This window comes from Ostrea edulis, chromosome 5 (assembly GCF_947568905.1).
Source record: "Ostrea edulis chromosome 5, xbOstEdul1.1, whole genome shotgun sequence".
Lineage (NCBI taxonomy): Eukaryota > Metazoa > Mollusca > Bivalvia > Ostreida > Ostreidae > Ostrea > Ostrea edulis.
In genome coordinates this window covers 5,727,255-5,744,128 of record NC_079168.1, presented here as the reverse complement: position 1 = coordinate 5,744,128, position 16,874 = coordinate 5,727,255, and the positions used below count along the sequence as shown (strand labels likewise).

At 36.2% G+C, this 16,874-nt stretch overlaps 1 protein-coding gene and 1 long non-coding RNA gene across 4 annotated transcripts in view; one reads left to right on the top strand and one right to left on the bottom strand.

The window, feature by feature from the left end:
• The window catches only part of LOC130055220 (carbonic anhydrase 2-like), a 52,481-nt gene extending 36,426 nt beyond the window's left edge, over positions 1-16,055 (bottom strand). Inside the window, exon 1 of one of the 3 annotated variants that reach the window (XM_056167100.1) lies at positions 15,532-16,055. The gene's annotated coding sequence lies outside the window, so the exon portion shown is untranslated. Of the gene's footprint in view, positions 1-13,714; positions 13,735-15,166; positions 15,186-15,531 lie in introns of those variants that run through there. The other 2 variants (XM_056167104.1, XM_056167103.1) reach the window with 2 other exon arrangements.
• LOC125649565 (uncharacterized) lies at positions 2,792-8,423 on the top strand. Its single transcript, XR_007360734.2, has 2 exons — positions 2,792-3,168; positions 3,481-8,423. It is a non-coding gene; the product is annotated as an uncharacterized LOC125649565 (long non-coding RNA).
• Positions 16,056-16,874: the final 819 nt, after the last annotated feature.

The window sequence follows — 16,874 nt, the reverse complement described above, 5'->3', positions numbered from 1 at the left end:
TTAGATATCCTTGTGTTGACGTTAGATGACTAGGAATTAGATACCCGCGTGTTGACGTTAGATGACCAGGAATTAGATACCCGCGTGTTGACGTTAGATGATCAGGAATTAGATACCCGCGTGTTGACGTTAGATGACCAGGAATTAGATATCCTTGTGTTGACGTTAGATGACTAGGAATTAGATACCCGCGTGTTGACGTTAGATGACCAGGAATTAGATACCCGCGTGTTGACGTTAGATGATCAGGAATTAGATACCCGCGTGTTGACGTTAGATGATCAGGAATTAGATACCCGCGTGTTGACGTTAGATGATCAGGAATTAGATACCCGCGTGTTGACGTTAGATGATCAGGAATTAGATACCCGCGTGTTGACGTTAGATGACCAGGAATTAGATACCCGCGTGTTGACGTTAGATGATCAGGAATTAGATACCCGCGTGTTGACGTTAGATGATCAGGAATTAGATACCCGCGTGTTGACGTTAGATGATCAGGAATTAGATACCCGCGTGTTGACGTTAGATGATCAGGAATTAGATACCCGCGTGTTGACGTTAGATGACCAGGAATTAGATACCCGCGTGTTGACGTTAGATGATCAGGAATTAGATACCCGCGTGTTGACGTTAGATGATCAGGAATTAGATACCCGCGTGTTGACGTTAGATGACCAGGAATTAGATACCCGCGTGTTGACGTTAGATGTGGAAGTTCAATGACCAGTCTGAGTACCACGAGTTTAAGACCCGTTTCTGGTGAGAGAAACTACCCAGTCACCGAACTGTCAAACCAATCATGTACTCCCACTGTCATCCTTGAATTTTTGCAGTTAATGGTCTTATAATCAGTGGATATTTACAGTACAACATTGCATTAGATGGACCACGGATATACTTCAGCCATCGATAGGTTCTGCGGAAGCACTTTTATTCTATATTATGTATATGTGTTTTTTTATGTACTTGTTTCGTTTACCTTATTTACATTACAGCATAACATTTAGCATCCATTGTAAATATCCTTGGCGCTGCCCAGGTGAGGGGGGAGGGGCTCCCCCGGAAGTTTCTTGTGAAATAAAACTTCCGACTTATTCCACTTCCATAAGAGGATCACTAATTCATGTTTCAAATTTAATCTAACCCTAATCACATTTGTGACAAGGCATTGGCACTGATGATCAATCATCAATATTTCGAAAACGAAAGGAAAACCAATATACAAGGTGAAGGCGATTAAAAGTGGAACATAAAAAAAGTTACAAAACGAATATGGAGTCTAGCAGATTTAGGAGATATATATTTGAATTTCTTGTACGCATGGCATATTTGAAAAACTTCTAATTTTAAAAAAATATATAAGATATGCTTCTGAAGTACATGTACATAGAGCTGTACTATCATTTTCTGAGAAACCATTGCCAAAAATTATATTTACGTCAAATCACCACAAATCCTGTACATCGATTCCATTGGAATTACATGTAAATGCATTCAATATCAATATTTCCAACGGATATTAGGAATTTAACTGTTTAAACACCAGCTTTTTAACGATAAGGAAAGATTTTAGTATCAAGAGATTGATTTATTTGTATTTCTACTACAAATCATTGGGACTAAAATGCAGAGGGAACTGCAGTAGGAGTTGCAAAATGGCGTTCGAGGTATACAAGGAGCGTAGCGACGTAACCGAGGTTCTTAATATCGTTAGGAACACAGATCCTGCTATTAACAATGATAGCGTAGAACATCAGACTCAGTTCAGCGCGTGTCATTGCCATAGCAGCGCGATACAGAACTTAATGTTTGGTGTAAAACTCTTGACTACATGTCTAACAAACATTTCGGTATACATGTACACCTCAAAGTTAATCATAAAGAAGACTTTCAAAGATTATAACCCCGCCCTGGAACCCGGACCCCTTGATCCAGTGTGTCATGAAATTCACAATTTCAACAAGGACACCGCCAGGCGAATGATCTCCTCACAGCTTGACATTATGCAATGAATATCTGCTTATCAATCAACATGCAATCCATATATCTTTGAAGTTTGTCATAGCAACCAAAATGTATCTTCAGATTTCCCCTCACTTCATACGAAATGTGTATGTCTGTGAAGTTGGATTCCGATAAAATCAAATTCTAATATCATTCTATATACTGTGTTTACAACACTGTATCAACTGATAATTGATGGTGACGTTCGCTATGACTTTTCACAGAAATCACGGACCACCTTACTCTACCACCTGTAATGTATATAAATCAATATTCACCCAGGTAACCTCAAATTTTACCTTTCAGGCTTTCAACATTTTGAACTGGGTTTTTGCGAACCATAAAAGATTGAAGGTACTGCTAGGATTCATTTTGAATCTTAAATTAATCATCAAATTGTACTGAATTGAAAAGCCTGAAAAGAAATTCTGTTCTGGATATGATACTGATATTAGATATCTGAAATAAAGAACAAATCTATGTTTTGAAAACCTGGAGATTGCATAAAAACGCCAAACCATTTGTATAAATTACAATTTGAATTAAACGTTACAAGTCCATCGGTATTTATGCCTGAAGCATGTGGTCTTTTCCATTAATGAATTTTTCAAACAAACCTTCCAAAATTCTAATGACTCAATCAATCAATTATACTGATGAATTAATACTAAACAAATACAGTCATTTCATATGCAAGATATGTCTATAAATTTAAACAGCGGTTTTGTTAAATGTCATCACTGCATTTGCATATTAATGTCAGATCGACTGGTTCCTGGAATGAGTCACATCTTCCCTGTGTGTTTCCAAAAATAAACTACACTTAGGTAGCAGGGGACAGTTTCGCACTATAGGCCCGGATACCCCATATCTGAAGTGATATTACAACTTTTTTAAAAAAAATGGAAATACCCTTTGAAGTGATATTACATGTGTAAAAATGTATAGAATAATTTTGGGATGCATGTCAAATGTAGCTGAGTGCTTAGTAAAAATGTTGATATACAACATGTAGGTGTCACCATGATTCCTAGCATATAGATGGGTGCAAATAAGAAACTAAGACACGTGGTCAGTTGCTGAAGAAATTCCGGTGAAAACATGGAGGGTCCAGCAAAAGGTCTGTAGCTGAGACGGAAGATGGATGGCCCCATATGAAAGGTAGATTTTTGAGAAGGGCAGATATGGTTCTTGATTGTGCACAGTGTCTAAATTCCCATGTTTGGTACTGTTATGGTGTGGGGGTGGTGCGGATTAGCCCAAATGAGAGAAAATCAAAGCAAAAAAAGGGAACCTGCTCAGAGCATGTTTTGTGCACCAGCATCAGTATTTATAGATTACATGTAATTTAGAGTCATAATTTATTAACTACACCAATATGAAATACAAGTATTGACATAAAAGGGAAATGTGATTTTTCATTAGTCTGTCATAATCTGAATTTGATGTATACCCCCTATCCACATGTTTCAGAACCAAGGAAACTGTCCCCTGCCACCTTAGAGAGACCAAGGATGGTAACCCTTGTCTGACAATTTATATTTCTAAATCCATGGAGTGCATTTCTGCAAGACAAATCTCTACTTCAGTGTGGTGGACGAGTGCAGGAAGTGCAGAATCTCGCCTGCTCCTGGTATGGTGCATTTTCTGATTCCTCTAAAACAACGCAATACTTTTTTGTACAATAATCAGTACTTATGCCGTGTTAATGGGTGCTCTAGGCACTTGCAATACGAGTTCAACAATAAATTCAGCCGTCAGAACAGAAACCCGGAGTGAGACTGGCGCTGGAGGGCGTTTTCAAAATAATATTTAAAATTAATGATTTACAGCAGAAAGACACGACAAGTAATACGAAGTTTAGAGATCTTCGAAGTAATCTGCCTATCGTTCCTAATAATTCTCCAAGTGTTACACTTGAAGGCTTTCTTGTACAGATGTGGACATTTCAGTTGATAAAGTGTGTGGTTATTTTCTATGGTACCGGTGAATAAATATTACAATTTTGAATCAAGTTGTGGTGAACATATTAACTGGCTCAAACACGTCCACATATTACAGAAACATGCATATAATGAACTTCAGTTTGCTTATTTTACTGAGAAGGCAATGAATCGTTGGTTCTTGATCGATTTCCATGGGAGGATCATTGATTAAATTTTAGTCTAGGGGTGTGAAATATCCGAGAGGCAGGTGGTCTAGGGCCCGCTTATGGGCTCCGAGTGGCCAATAAAGGGTCCAAGGCAAAGTCGATCCTAATGTTCACCCTGGGGGTAATGCCCCCCTCTCCCAGCTCCCGTGTTTTACAGTATTTTGATAACGAAATCTGGTTTAGTAATTGTAGTAGCTTTAGTACACATACATGTACGTTATAAACACACTTTATTGAAATATTCACTTGTAGGAATATATCACAAATAAGAAAATATGATATATACCATTACTGGATAATTACTTTCTGTCACCTCGCAGTGAGCAGACATAACTGTCATGGAACAAGGGGTCGTCAATACGGGACTGCGATCCCGAAGATTCCATTTTCTTAAAATCGTTGATAGGAGACACCAATTGACACCTGCATAGATTCTTCAGACGAAAAAAAAAAAAAAACCAACCACACACACCAAAAAAAAAAAAAAAAAAAAACCCAGCCAAGACAAACCACTGCAGGAATGGGAAGAGCTAACTGTAGTTAGCAATTAACATGAACATATTTCTTACACAGAAAATGTTTATGCAGTCATCAAGTACAATTTGCCAGGGTTTCTACTTCTTCTTTTCATTTTTTTTTTAATTCTTAGTTTATTGCTCATATCAATACAAACAGTACCATCAGTAGTACAGTAGCACTGACACAAAGCATTACATTGCAGAAAAGATATAAATACAAATTACAATAGTCTTATGAAATTTTCAATAGCACTTGTTTTCAATACATAATTACTATACTTTATAACTTTACACCACAAAACTGTACACGTTTTGACATGATTTAATTCCGCCAGGATTTCTTGAAATAAGAATATGTCCAGCTGAAACGTACACCAGCATATTATAAACGCAATTACGGTTTGACGAAAACATGTTTTGATATTTCTTTTAAAAAAACCAAAAAAAAAAAAGAAAAACCAAAAAAAAAACAAAACCCAACGTGATATTTTAATGAACTGAATCTACATTATTTATGTTTTTATTAACACGTACTCAAAAAAAAAAAAAAATGAATTAAATTGCGTTCTGATGAAAGACACATAATTGCATTAAACTTTGAAAATTTTAAGGGGTCCCCCTTAATCCGCCGGTGAAGTCACCTTACATGTTGGAGTGTAGGCGTGGCCTAAATCTAAATTCACTTATTAAAAAAGGTTAAACCTAAGTTGTATAGTACTCTCAATTCTTTTCAAAGAATATTAATAATGTTTAATTTCAACACGGCAATAGACTGTTATAATGTAAGAGTTATGGTGTTTTTCATTACGATATAGTGTGTTAAGGTTGACCTTTTCGCACGTAAAATCTTATGTTGATTTATTCACAATAACAAATTCTTTCTGTCGGCACTCCATAAGCAATATGAAATACAAATTAATCATTAAACTAAATCAATGCCCACTCATATCTTAATTCCCACAACACAAATTAATCATTAAACTAAATCAATGCCCACTATCTTAATTCCCACAATACAAATTAATCATTAAACTAAATCAATGCCCGCTCATATCTTAATTCCCACAATACAAATTTAGAAAAAAAGGGTTTCATATGAATTGGCTGGAAATAAATGAGAACGTTTTCACACTTTTAACATGTAAGGGGCCTCCGTGGCCGAGTGGTTAGAGCATCGCGCTCAAAATCACACGGTCGTAAGTGAGAAAGTTCCCTAGTTTACTTTCGGAAGGTCGGTGGTCTCTTCCCAGGTACATTTTATCTGGGTTATCTCTTCCACCAATAAAAACTGGGCCCCACCAGGTAGATAAAAAATTGTTGAGTGTGGCGGAAAACATCAATATAACATGTAAAAAAAAAAACAACCCCATCCTCAATAGTAATTTGAAGAATTGAAGAACAGTTTAGGAGTTTATATTTTTGAATGTAGTTTTAGAAATTTCAACAAAGTTGCCATTTCTTGACACAGAGGCTAAGATAAAGCATGAAACTATGGACGATAATAATTTCAAAGGAAATAGAAATGAGAAAATTATATAGGTTTACTTTCATTTTGATACAAAAAACTGTCTACCACAAAATATATTCCTATCTACTTGTATACTCTTTCTAAATTGGAATTGGTTTTGTTCTCAAAAGTAAAAAAAAAAGTACTTTAAGACAACACAGTGACATGTCCAGTTTAAATCACAATGTCCTTCAAATGACCACTGGATTAACGTGTGCCAACATTTCAAAACAAAAGTTTGAATGACCAAAATTAATTTATCTATTCATCAGCATAATTCAGTTGAATAGAAAGAGACTAAAATGGAACACCACTAGGTCACTAACACGACCACTGTGTCACTGGGTCAACCTATGCCCAGGACGGACAAGGCACTTGAGAAACAGATTGCTAATTTTAACCGTTGTGAAATTGAGTTTCTCTAATGAGAAATTCTCACGTCATATCTGTGTCGGCTAACAAAATACAGTGTAAATTTGTTCTTCTTTATTTAGGACAAAATTACTGTAGATGGCGACCTTAAATAAATATAAAATCTTTCACGGTAGTCGCTAACGAGTGTGACAAAAACGAAAGAAAGTTGCAAATCAAATACGAGCAGATGAACAGATCGCTCAACTTTTGACCTTGTAAATGGAGAAAATTTATTAATATTTACCTTTTAAACACAAGCATCTTGCTTTTCACAAGGGGTGCACTTTTAAAGAAAGTTCATGTTTGCACACGATTTCAGTTAAAAGATATATTCATTTGATGTTTCTAGATGTCTAATTTTTAAGTGTTTTCTACATGTATGACGAGTTGTGCGTGATTGCTTAGGCAACTATATTAGGATTTGTTTTTCCAAAAATACCTTACCTCTTACGTGTAATAATAATGAAATAAGACGTGCAATTTTGCATAACATCAAGAAATAACAAAGGTGATTATAGCCTACGATGTAGACTTAAAGTTTTTATGTTCATTTGTTTTTTTTTGTTTTTTTTTAATGTACGGACTTATTAATTGTAATAAAACATAGAGACTTGTAAACCATCGGCTTCCCAATTAAATATGTTGGTCTACATCCGCTGTACAGGGCACTCGTACGGCCAGTCTCCTTTAAATTGTTTGAAGTTCTGTTTTTACATCCTTGATGCTGACATTTCCAACACCTAGAACTAAGCCCATTTTATATCAATAATATTATCAGGAGTGATTCTACCTAGTCTGTATTTCTGGTTGTTTATTCAAATACTTATCGTTTCTTTACACATCGACTTCTAATAAAAAATTGCCAGTTCTCGAGTGACAGTCCCCCGACTTTCTAGGACAGATTTTGGACTAGCAAGACAAGAGTTGTATTTCGGTTCGCTAATTCGTAATCCTCATGATCACTCAAACAGCATGCATTCACTCTTTGTAGTTAAGTTTGTACCTGACTTCTTATGAATTAAAGATTTCAAAGGCAAAAATAACTTAAACAGCAATTTTATATTAGCATGAAACAAGGAAGCTGCTAAACACGACTGCCCATTAACACATAGTAATAAAAAATGAATTGACATCCAAACAAATCATTCTTTGACTTCAAAAGGCTCTGACAGCTTTCTTCAATATCGGAGAGTATTAATAAAGTGTTAGTTCTAAGATGAATTTGTTATATATCAAATTGTAGGAAATATTTAACTGTAATGAAGTATAATTTGAGAAGCAAATTATTGTTTATGAAAATAGACCTTGAAAACATAAACACTAGACTTGAAAACATAAACACTAGACTTGAAAACATAAACACTAGACTTGAAAACATAAACACTAGACTTGAAAACATAAACACTAGACTTGAAAACATAAACACTAGACTTGAAAACATAAACACTAGATTTGATATTACAACTGTAGTGCTGTTTATTCATGAAAGTATGACCTTGAAAACTAATGGGCATTTTCCTCTTTTCATGGGACACATGTATACTAGCTTTGCTCATTATAGCCGTATTAGTACTTTTTATCCTTTTCACTAGGTTTTGATGGATCAATAGGCAGACAACAAACATATATAACTGCACTGTACCAATTATAATACAAAACATCTGCGAAGGTTGAATATGTGTATGAAGTTTAAATTATCCCGGCCTCATCAGTATCATTTCTCTCTGGTTTTGTGCCTACACGTTTACTATATACTGTATGTTTTCTGATGAATGTCCATCTGTTGTATCACATAAAATATGCAAAGTACTTTGCATGTACACGCTTTCGCTTTTCTATCTGATTTTTCTCTAATCTCTCAACATTTGAAGATCCTAGTGTTGTTAGTTACAGCTTCAGCACTGTTACATGTATGTCTGCCCCACAAGATGCTGGTATAAGGACGGGCAAACAGAAACATGCCCTGCACCATATAATAATACATCCTATCTATCGTTCGTTTCACGTCCCATCGAGGGTTTGTACTCATATATTGAGACGAACCTGTCTACAACAGTACCGGTTGAAGAGAGACCATCGTACACTTGTACTTTACTGGTTTTCCACAAACAATCTATATCAATCAAAGTTGTATCGGATTTCGTAGAAAAGATCGAATATTTGACCTTCTCCGGAAAAAAAAACCCATGTAAGGATAGTGGCAAGTAGGGTTTGCAATTTTTCATGTTGAATGGTTCTATTTTAGGAGATCATATTATTGTCACTCCTGAAAGACAACGTTTTGGGCGCTTGTTTTCCTTTTCCTTTTAGGTTAATATATCCGGGTGACAAATTTGGGGGTTCGGTGAAACAAAACTAATTTGTTTGAGGTTTGGGGCAGAATCTACCAGTCATCGTAGTTTTCTTCACGAGAAGGATAATGCGCAGGAATCTGCTACAGCAGACTTGGACCACAGTACAACACTAAGCTGAGTTTAGTTACAAAGTTCCAGAAGGGGTTGCACCGCCCTAAAAGATGTAGACAAGTCCTTACCATAATTTCCCTTCATTTAAGAAAATTAATTGAATGTTGTTTAACTTACAACTCGAGAATTTTTCACTCATGGAGACGTCACCATTACGGTGAAGGGCTGAAGAATTTAGGTCTATGCTCGGTGCTTACGGCCTTTGAGCACGAAGGGATCTTTATCATGCCACACCTGCTGTGACACGGGGCCTCGGTGTTTGCGGTCTCATCCTAAGGACGGCCCTGTTTAGTCGCCTCTTAAAGCAAAGAGCACAGGACCTACTCTGACCCAGATCCCCATGGGATGAAGGGCAATTCATCCTTCTGTTAGGAAGAAGAAATCTCACACGGGGAACGAGTTTAACCCCAATACAGGACCAAGTCCCTACCCATGTGACCAGCTAAAATAGTGTACACTAGTAGCCAGGAGATCGATAAACATCTACATGTACGTGAAGTAGATTGTCGTATGAAGGAAAGGGGAGTACACAGCTATGCACCAACACGGTATTAAGCAGATTTATTGCAATTAGTTAAAAAATCTATGCACCATACAATGGCTTACATTTTTCACAATGCTATGCGAGTTATTTCCCCATGATTACAGATGGCGCGCAGCATATTGCGGTCCTCATATAAGAAATAAATGGAAACTTTACAATTTTTGATTGCAATCAATTGCTAGTTAAGAAAGTTTTCTAAGAATTAAGTGTAATGACTTAAAAAAAAGTATAACTGAACGATAATAGTTTAGTTACTGATTAGGCCTACATTTACTAGATTGTGTGCCCGGTTTCCTCGCAAGCAATGTATGGTAATGATGTAAGAAAGTATGTAAATATTAACTAGTCCTCGACTTCTTTAGATCAGAATTGGGGTGTCTTTAGTTTATCAGCGATTCTTCATTAGTAATTTTATCAATATTTTTGACGACCAAAACACATACAATAAGATATGCCTGTAAACACATGTGTAACCAACACATACATGTCCGTTAGCAATTTATCATTTCACATTGAACAAAACTGCTTGTTGCTAGATGTACATCAAGTGGCAATAAATAGAACATATATTTCTTTAAAATTTACTTGTCAAGAATTGTAGGGCAATATCATGAAATCATCCCCCCCCCCTCTTTTTAAACGATGTAGTGTGTGTGATTCAATTTTTTGAAAGTTAAATTTTGTGTAAATCATACAACTTACAGCTCTTCTTGCACTTCAATTACTCAAATGAGCACAAAAACAATTATCAGGCACAAAGCAACAATGATTCTGTCCCCTTTTATTATTACAGTTTTGTACTGACATGCAAAGTTCGATCTAACGATAAACTGCAAGCCCCCACCCCCTCCCCTCTTAAAAAAAACCCCACCAGCATTGTGGATTGTACAATGGAAAAGCAAAATTTTACCAAAGAATGGGAGTGAAAGATCAACCCTTGCCGTCTTGCCTCTCGAACTTTGGATTTTTTAAAAATAAATTACATGTCAAGAATTCTAGAGCAATATTATGAAGTCACACACCCCCCCCCCCCCTTTAAACGATGCAAAGTGCCTGATTGTATCACATGCTTTCAATTCTAAGTGTTTGTTGTTTTTAAAACAGATTACTACTGAAATTCTCGGTATTAATTGCATTAGAACTTGGACAGAAACAACGTCAAATATGCATATAACATTCCCCCTCCCCTAACTCTAGAAATAAATTTGACGAAGTGCATATTTCAAAAACTTTTCTCCATAAAATCGAAGAAATTAAACCTTGTTTGTGTTTGTGTCATAGATATAATACACTCTGTTAAACTTCAGCATAATAAAGAATTTGGTAACGTACATGTAAGCTTTACCATACACTATTTGTTAATACTATTTAAGTGAAGCTTAGGACCGCAATCGTAAGCGCTCCCCCAACTTCCGGTGTAAGGGGAGTAACTGCAAAAATATAGGCCATTATGTATTCTTCAACCCAGTAAATCTGATTTTATCCAAGACATTTTCAGATATATACTTGAGAATGATTACTTCGAATTTAATTCTTAACAAAAAGCCCATGGGCCTAGAATCGCTATTCTGATACATTGTAGAACAAGCAAAAATTCTCACTAACCAAGATTCATCAATTAACAAAGTTTGATGATATTAAGTCAAATAGTACTTGAAAATTTAAATGTAACTGTCCAAAAGTATGTCACGGTGACCTACTGTTGGTCGACACACTGAAGACTCAAGATGCATCAACTGACAAGTCACTCCACCTTTTTGGCACGCTGTTTTTGGCTATATTTAGCTCTAAAACTTCATAGTTATTTCGGATTTCAAACATTTCGGTTGAGCATCACTGAAGAGACTATTTGTCGAAATGCGCATCTGGTTCATCAAAATTGGTACCGTATAAGTTTTACATTCAAATATAGCCGTCAAATTCCAAAAGAAGGCCACAGTGACATACTTTTTGGTTGACATACTCCAAAGACTCAAGATGCATCAACTGATAAAGTTTGATGATTGAAGTCAAATAGTATCTGAAATATTCAGATATAAACGTCAAATTCCAAAAGTAGATTACAGTGACCTACGTTTTGTCGACACACTCTGAAGACTCAAGACCCATCAACTGACAAAGTTTGATGATTGTAAGTCAAATAGTATTTGAAATATTCAAATATAGCCGTCAAATTCCAAACGTTGGTCACGGTGACCTACGTTTTGGTAAAAAAAAAAAAAAAACACCCATGAAGTCTCAAGATGCATCAACTGACAAAGTTTGATGATCCTAGCTTTCATAGTGTCCAAAATATGCTTTTAAAATTGAAAATGTGAAATTTGAATGTCTGCAAAATTAAAAAAAGTAGGTCACTGTGACCTACTTACTTTTTTTTTTTTATAAATATGTTTCGAGGCCTCTAGACCTATCAACTTACAAGGTTTGATTATTCTAAACCTCTCGGTATCTGAAATAACAACCTAAAATGTATTCATAAATGATTAGCCATAAAATTCAGAAAGTAGGTCATGGTGACATACTTTTCACATGACGCAGTCCAAGGTCCCATGATCCATCAACTGACAACTTTTGATAATCATAGGCTCAAAAGTGTTCAAGATATGCATCAAAATCCATTTAATAATAATTACCTGCGAAATTCAAAAGTAGGTCACCATGACCTACTTTTGAGACAACATATTAGGTCCTGAGATGCATCAACTGACAACATTTGATGATCCTAGTCCTTATACTAAGCAAAATATCAAAGTTTTAACAAAACAAAATTTAAGGTCAACTTTGAAGTGACCTTGAGACCACACCCTTTGCCCCAGGATGATGCCTTGAACAACTTTTCATCTACAACCTATCCTCATCCTTATGCATAAGTTTGGTGATAATTTGCCCAGTGGTTCTTGAGACGAAGATTTTTTTTTTAGCAACCACTACTTTTCTTTGCATTTTCCTAATTATCTCCCCTTGTTAAAAGGTCACAACACTAGTTTAAGTACCAATGAAAGCCCTTGGGCCAAGGATACCCTGTGACAAATTTGACAAAAATTGGCCAATGGGTTCTTGAGATATAGCCCTTTTCCCAAAAAGTTGACGCACACCACGCCAGACATATGGCCATATGATTAGCTCTTTGAGCCTTCAGCTCAGAAGAGCTAAACATACTAGTAATACAAACAAATAATAGGTGCTGCAATGTGAACTCGTCCACTACCTGTAATCGCCAACACACGTAAAAAGGACATCACTGATGATATAATCTCTAATTTCTTCATAGTGGATTTAAAGATGACGGATTCATATCATTCATCGGATCTTACAATATTTTGATCATGGCAAATCTTGCCACAATTTGTTAAGATTCACCAAAGAAATCTCTTACACGCCAATGAGCGACCACCTCAGACACTACCGTTTACAGAAGGGACAGGTTCTCAAAAGTATATGAGGGTACAAGGAGAGGGTGAAAATAACGAACAGTGATCAATCTTATAACTCTCGTAAGGGATACAACAGTAAGAGTTGGGTAAACATGGACCCCTGGACACACCAGAGTGGGATCAGGAATCTGAAACTAAACCTAGTATAGAAGAGACTATGTTAGCTGATAGACACAGAAATCTTGGAAATGCGGAAAAAGTAGTTATGATTAACACATTACCCAATATACTAGTCACCATCAAGTTTAACACATGTTTTAGAGGTTTGTTTGGTTGTATAATGTTTAACGTCCCTCTCGAGAATTTTTCTATTATATGGAGACTTCACCATTGCTGGTGAAGGGCTGCAAAATTTAGGTGTATGCTCGGCGCCAATCTGATTGAAACTAGATCCTGAGATCCGCTCACTTAGATCACTAGTGTAGCGATCTAAGTGAGCGGATCTCAGGATCTGGTTTTAATCAGATTGGCTCGGCGCTTATGGCTTTTGAGCAGGGAGGGATCTTTATCGTATCACACCTGTGCCGTGGGACCTCGGTTTTTTGCGGTCTCATCCGAAGAACTGTCCCATTTAGTCGCCTCTTACGACACGCAAGGGGTACTGAGGACCTATTCTGACCCGGATCCCCACGGGACTTCGGGGGTTTGAAATAAAGTAGTATGAACTACTCACGACAGCTTCTATTGTTGCATACAGTAAAGACGGGAACTTCGGTGTTCTGATAAGTTCAAAGCTGAAATCTAGAATGGATGAAATATTTATTTGAACTTGTAGGTGGACCTCTGATGAGGCGGGCTTTGGTACATCCATAGACATTGTCAAAACTTAATATCGGTATATATATATATATATATATATATATATATATATATATATATATATATAAATTGGTACCGTATAAATTTTACATATATACATACATTGTACACACATACATGTACATAATCAAATACCACTAGACCTGTAATGTATAAATTCAACAACGGCTTCGTTCAAAGTGCAGGGTCCTAATTTTGTCTGGATGTTTGTTGCTTGATTTCTGTTTTACGTCCCATTCGAGATTTTTTCGAGATACAACAAGAGTTGCATTACACCACGATAGCAACACGTTGCCAGCAGAGTTTAACTATTTTGATAACGTAAAATAGCGTTGCCAGCAGTGTTTGACTATTTCAATAACGTAAAATAGCGTTGTCAGCAGTACTTGACTATTCTAACAACGTAAAATAGCGTTACCAGCAGTGCTTGACTATTTTGATAACGGAAAATAGCGGTGCCAGCAATGTTTGACTAATTTGATAACGTAAAATAGAGTTGCCAGCAATGTTTGACTATATTGATAACGTAGAATAGCGTTGCCAGCAGTGCTTGACTATTTTGATAACGTAAAATAGCGTTGCCAGCAGTGCTTGACTAGTTTGATAACGTAAAATAGCGTTGCCAGCAGTGCTTGACTATTTTGATAACGTAAAATAGCGTTGCCAGCAGTGCTTGACTATTTTGATAACGTAAAATAGCGTTGCCAGCAGTGCTTGACTATTTTGATAACGTAAAATAGCGTTGCCAGCAGTGCTTGACTATTTTGATAACGCAAAGTTTACGGCGACATTGCTAGTTACGTTATTAAAAACAACAATTAGTATGTTTTTAAATTGTTGTTTTACGTCCTTTACGATGCTTTATAAATGAAATGCAATACATTTTGACCTATGTATGACATTCAAGGTCGTCGTAGTGATTGCTTATCGTATGAACTCCTACTATGACCTCCGTTTTTAAGTTCACCTTTGGTATGTCCAGGGGTCCGTGTTTGGCCAACTCTTTAATTTGTGTATTCTTTATAAGAGTTATGAGATTGATCACTGTTCGTTATATTCACCTTTTTAAAACGCCCTTGACTGTCACACCTGAGAAATGTTTCAAGTTTGAGGCGGCCACCAGGCTTGAGAACCGAACTCCGCATCTATCGGATGCGAAGCGAGCACTTTAACCACTAGCCGGATAGAATATTATTAGTCTATTACAGATTAATGCAAACCATAAGGTTTATTGGGTTTTTACCGTATATTCTAAATCGTGAAAGGTTGAAAATCGAATCCTTCTAGCAACCATATAGACACTTACTGTTATTTGCCGCACACACACACACACTGTATTCTGTGGAAAATAAAATCTACTCCTTGCAAGCAGCTTCATAAACCTGGACAGTGGGTGAATGCTCTACGAAAGCATAAAATCGATTTTGCAATAGAATTGATTTATCAATGAAGAAACCATGAACGAATACACAGAAGCTACTAAAGAAATATCATGGACTGTCGTTACTCATTATCTCCCAAAATGTTTCGTTGCATCTCCCGTGTGAACACATTTAAATTTTTGAACGTCCAATTGCACATACAGCTCATATAGTCATTTCCTTGTACTGTAGGTTGCCTTGATTCTACAGGCATGCATTACTTAAAATTTAGTAAAACATGTATACTTACAGGGCTGTGGTATCGGCTGGTTAGGAGAGTTTTACATTAGGATCAGACGCGTGTTTTATATAGCCACTGAAGATATCGACAAGTGAGTTGCATCCAGTACACAACGATCGGCGATAGGAAGGCCCGAGAATTAACAGATACACATCAGATTTATAATATCACGAGGTGCATGGTAAAGTACATACTCATCTAAGTTTACTGTACTTTATTTCAGTACGTTAGAAGGAAGTTTGTAAGACGCGAGCTTTGTCAATGATTTCTTTCCGCGTGTGTTCACATATGCTAGTGTATAGCGGTTATTCTTACACACAAATCAATGGCATTAATGTCACGGTACATTCAAGTCACGATAGCACGGTGCTACATACTCGTGTATTGATCTAGTTAAATTCATTCCATTTTCTTCTTTAAAAAAAAAATATGGCTACACAGTTGATATTTCTATGTGCATGCTTTGAAATTGTGAAAATATCAACCATTTCCATATCGCCCCCATGGAAATGACAGAAAAAAAAAATAAAATAAAATAAGAAACCCCATTTTTCTTTGAAATGCTCATGCCCAATGTAATAAAATGCACGTGCAGTGATAAGAAATCTCCAATAGTTTGAAAAATGAATTCAAAAGGGTTGCATTGTAAGCTGATCTGTGCAATCATTAATTGCTCTCACTGTCTATCATTAGTTGATGCCTTCCACACAGTTCCACTTGAATTATATAATATGATGTAGATACACATAATTATATTCGATCTACCAGTTATATACTGGTACACGGGTTTGGCATAGTCACAGGAAACAGAAAGGAAATTACATCAATTTCCCGATGAAAGCACACAGAGTAGACAAGCGTCCCGTTTAGATACACAAATGAGCTATTTTTTTAAATTCCATTTCTAAAGAAGAGAAATATCAAGTCGATAGATAGATATATAGATTAAAAGTTTATGAGAAAATTATCTTGTGATTGCAGAAGGTTTCATTATTTCGTAGTAGACGGCTATTGTGCCGAGAAAAACGAATATCGATAGCTCAAACAACCTTACAAAATAGGTAGATTGATTGAATCAAAATAATAACTTTTGGAGGAAAACAATCGACAGGAATCGAACCTTCTGTTGTAACTCACTATGTAATCTATATACTGACGATAGAGAAGTCTGTATATATGTTAACAAAATCACTTATAAAAGTACCTTATCTTAAGATATCACAAACAAATAAAGTTTATCTAAATGTGATTGAAATAACCCAAGCTGTCATGTTAAAGTCTACGTTGGTAAACTTATCTGAACAGTAAAAAATTAATGTTATTACCACCTTATGTAACTGAACCTCCCCTGA